Below are 4,651 nucleotides of genomic sequence, written 5' to 3' on the forward strand. Positions count from 1 at the left end.
AGATTTATAAAATTGGTATGGACAAAGGGTGGACGAAGCCAAGCTGGTGATGAAGCTCGAAGTCACCTTAAGCTGGTAACAGAATCATACCTTGTACTTACTTCTTCCTTCGAAATTGAATTTTGCTTACAGTACTTTTACAGGATGACGAAGTCGAGGCCGAAGCTGAGGAGTAAAAAGACGAAGCTCCATGGACACAGACGAAGCTTGAATAGTCTGTAGAAAATACTCAAAAACTCTTGTAATAATTTTTGTAAAGAATGATGTAATTAACACTAGTAGAGATCTTATCATCGATGACGTTTGTATTGCGTCACGGAATCTGTATATATCGTCACAGATAAAGATTTGTGACGAATTTGTGACGAGTTCGATTTGGTCATAGGGGTCGCGTCACATTTGTTGTGTTGTGACGGACTACCCATTTTCGTCATCGATGTGTATACATTCTGTGACGAAATACGCGTTGTCATGGAAGTGAATTCATTCTATGACGATCAGGTTTGGTCATAGAGGAAGGCACTTTTCCGTCATAATTCGTCGTCTGCCCGAGCAACCTGACGGCGTTGTTAACGTCGTTTGGTTTCTGTGACGGTACGATATCGTCATAGATAGAGCCGTGGTTTGGTCATTAACAGCCGTTTGAAAGGTCCCGATGGCGTATGACGTGGCAGCTGACGTCAGCGCTGACGTGGCAGCTGACGTCAGCGCTGACGTGGCATATGTTTTATTATATGCCACTAGTTTGGTCACAGATGTGCAGAGAATAATTTTATTGAAAATTGCAAAAGATACTAGAACAGAGGAATCAGCACACAATTCCATATTCCGTAGATGAATACAACTAGTATTCCAGTGATCATACAAACTAAGTGGACAACACTAAACTCAGTTCGCAGCATCACCACTTGACTTCACATTTCAGTTGATTTTGCACAAACATAACAGCATATAATAAAAAGTTGACACCCACGAGCAACTAGAGTTTTTGGGTACCCTCATGTCAAAGAACAGGCCAAAAACAGCAGCTCTGAATAGCAGCCCTCATGTCAGCAGGTCTTGAAGGCGTCCACCGCATCTAGTTCTTCAGTCTGATCTAAGCTGGGTTCTTCTCGGTTTCTCTTCTGCTTCTGTTTCGTGGATAAACAATCACAGCGAAGTTTGCTCAGATCAAATGCAATAGAAGTTGTTGAGTGCAAAAGTGCAGGTAGTAGTACAAGGTAATATTTACTTACATATGCCTGTAAGTGTGCCACATAGCAGTGAGTAAGGTTCTATGAGCTAAGTGATGGGCCATGAATAGTGGTACATTACAACAATAGCTCATGTGTAGATTGAGTAGGCAAAAATCCTAAACCAAAGGATACGATGGCAAATAAAGAAGAAACGCAATCTAAGATGGACAGTGAGGGCGAACAGAAAGGTTGCGACAAACCATCATGTTGTTGGCAGCCGCGGTCGTGCCGGTGAGGTCGTCGACGCGGACCATGGTGCTGGCTTCGATGTAGAACTGGTGGACGACATCGGGGGTTTGTTGCAGCAGGTTGTAGTAGTTCCGCAGGAAGTAAGTCCCCACCTGCCAAGCCACGGATTAATCAACTCATCGCACGGGAACCACCGGAACCCATAGCCAGGCCGCATAATCAACTCATCGCACGCGAAAACCACCGGAACCCATACCCAGGCCGCGTGGGGCAGATTAATCCCTGAGCTAACGACGATGAGCCGCCGCGGAGGGTGGCGGGCGGGATTAAGGGGATAGGATTTTGCTTCGCGTGAGGGTAAAGGGAGATCCTTCCCCAGTCTACACCACTAACCCCATGGGGGATGGATAGGGGGAGTACCTGAGTTGCCGCCGAAGCCATGGGTGAGAGAGAGGGGACACCAGCGAGCAGAAGATGAGAACAGAGCACGAGAGAACCCTAGATCTGAAGACGAAGAACGGCGAGACGTCGTTTTCTAATGATCTGCTGACCCTGCGATGCCACCGTGTTATGCAGCAGCCACAGGCCCATAGCCGACGGATCAAGAGTGGAGGGACTCGATTGGTGCTAGGAACGTATCCGGATACTTTGCGTAAATTCTATTTTGTGTTCACACCCATAAATAGTTTCTCACACTCGTTTATAAGACCGTCTTCAACCAGTGGCGGAGCTCTATAAAATTAACGTCCCGGGCCACTTTAAGGTTATTTTAAACAACCTCTAATATATTGTGCGGCTAAATATACCGCTAAAACAAAATATAGCACAAACATAGACTAAGATAATATTTACTTCAATTCAGCATCTAAAAATACAATAAACTTGGTAAAAAAATTTAAAAATACCTAATTAGAGACGATTTGGTCCTTCCCCGCCTCTAATAACTTCATCAACATTAGCACGTGAATTTGAACCTACACATTGCAAGTTAAATATTTGTATAAAATGAGAGATACAACATGACAATATAACTAATGAATGCAAAAATGTATAAGTGAGCACAAAAATATACCACTTGAACTTTGTGGAGGTAGCTTTTTCATACGACTCTTCAATTCTTGAAAATGATATAAAATATCATCACTTTGAATTCTTGCAAAGATATCTCTTTCTATATAGCATATCATTCTATGATTTAACCAATCATTTCCCATCTTATTTCTCAATTCTGTCTTGATGATTTTCATAGCTGAGAAGGCTCTTTCAACCGTGGCAGTTGCAACAGGCAAAATTAAGGCTAATTCAATGAGACGATAAACCAATGCAAAAACTAGGTGTCTCTCGGTTTGCACCATCTTAATAGCCAGATTACCAAGGTCTTCACAATTTGCAAAATCAGAATTACCCCTCACATCAACAATAAATATATCGAGTTGGTCTCTAAGGATCAAGAGGTCATATTGAGAGAAGTCTGCAGAATAAATCTTAGCCAATTCTATCAGCTGAGCTTTGTCATAGCTGGCAAATGAATTTCTTGGATCTAGACACGAAATGCATCTCAATAATTGAGTAGATCTTTCAGTGAAACGGTTGTTTAATTCCACAATAACTTGATCATACACAACAATAAATATCTCATTTTTGAAATGATGATCATACACAACAATAACTTGATCATACACAACAATAACCTTCTAGACTTATTGTGATCTATGCCATTACCATGAGCTCCAATGGCGCAGAGAGCTAGAGAAGGCACGCTACGCTAGTCTGGCTGCCTGGCAGCTAGCAGAGGCGCTCTGCTATTGCTAGTCTGCTGCTTGGTGCCTCGGCCTACGCGCACGCGGTTGCTACGCGGCTACGAGTCTACGACCTGGCCACCTGGCGGCCTGGCGACATGGGCGTCTGGCCCCTACGCGGCTGCGCTGCGCCCTCTGCTCTCGTCGATCTCGCAGCTGGCGGCTGGTTTTGCTATAGGAACGCAGAAAACAGACTATTAGGGTTTTTTTTGGCCAAAATCACAACTATATATATAAATTTTTTTGGGCTACGACCCGGGCCGCGGCCCAGGTGGCCCGGGCCCAATATCCGCATAAGGCAGATCGCAGAAGGCAGAAGCAGAACAGGCGAACAACCATGCAGATCGCAGAATGGCGGCTGGAAAAACCTGTTAACAGAACGACAGATGGGAACACCCGTTAACAGAACGATACTTTATTTATTTACAAGAACAAGTGAGTAGTCTGGTGGTAACACCGATTCGAAGAAAGGCGCAGGTCTATGGTTCGAAGCTCCGCCGGCACAAGTTTTTTTGCCAAATAAACAAATACCGCTTCCCGTTGGTGGGCCGGGGCCGCGTCGCCAGGTGGGGGCTGTGTCCCAAAAAACTGCGGCCCATGTAGGCCAAGGATCCCACGCCGTCAAGTGGTGTGTACACGTGGGGCGTTTTTTACTAAAACTCATCTGTGACCAATTTATTTCATCATTACGTCAGCCGATCAAGGCAAATTAGCGATGACGATATCAAATCTAATCTGTGACGAACTTGTTGCGTCCAAACTTTGTGTCTATGACGTTCCTTTCATATTCGTCATTAATATTCAAGTCTAATCTTTGTCACTTGTAATTATTGACGAAGATGTAAATTTGGTCATAGAAATGTATCAATCTGTGACTGAAGTCACCAGCGTCACTAGAAAATCGTCACTGATGATCACATTCTTACTAGTGTAAATTTTACTTCGTGGACCTTGTCCATACCTTGCAATATATTCTTACCCTTCCGTCAATGTGTAAAGTGCTTTGATGTGAACGAAATCAGGATTTTTGAGCCAAAGGCGAAAAACACCTTCCCTTCTTTTCGTACACAGCGAAGCATAAAACTGCTTCTTCTTTTTTTTCTTTTTTCCGAAATCTCCTCTTTAGAACCGAAGCAACTATTTATGCTATGATGATGATGATCCTATGTATGTCTGAATGAATGTTTATGAATGCAAATGTATGATGTAATGTATCTTGCAAATGAATGTCAAACCCACACATACGAAGCCATAACCAAAGCCTTCGTTCCCTTAGGAACAATCATAGTCTCTTTGTCGTTTATTTTTCGGCATCACCGCTTATTTTTTGGTGTATCAGCGCTGAGTTTTCGCTGTAAGTTCTGCATTCCCTTAGGAACGTCTTTTAAACTTCTTCGCCTTCTACTTCGGCGGTATCGCGATGACTTT

At 43.5% G+C, this 4,651-nt stretch overlaps 1 long non-coding RNA gene across 1 annotated transcript; it reads right to left on the reverse strand.

Annotated features, from left to right (window-relative positions):
• Positions 1-1,434: 1,434 nt before the first annotated feature.
• On the reverse strand, positions 1,435-1,982 carry LOC109942326 (uncharacterized). Its single transcript, XR_002265064.1, has 2 exons — positions 1,845-1,982; positions 1,435-1,576 (listed from the first exon to the last, which is right to left on the reverse strand). It is a non-coding gene; the product is annotated as an uncharacterized lncRNA (long non-coding RNA).
• Between the last annotated feature and the right edge of the window lie 2,669 nt (positions 1,983-4,651).

The sequence above is a fragment of the Zea mays genome, chromosome 9 (assembly GCF_902167145.1).
Source record: "Zea mays cultivar B73 chromosome 9, Zm-B73-REFERENCE-NAM-5.0, whole genome shotgun sequence".
Taxonomy (NCBI): Eukaryota; Viridiplantae; Streptophyta; class Magnoliopsida; order Poales; family Poaceae; genus Zea; species Zea mays.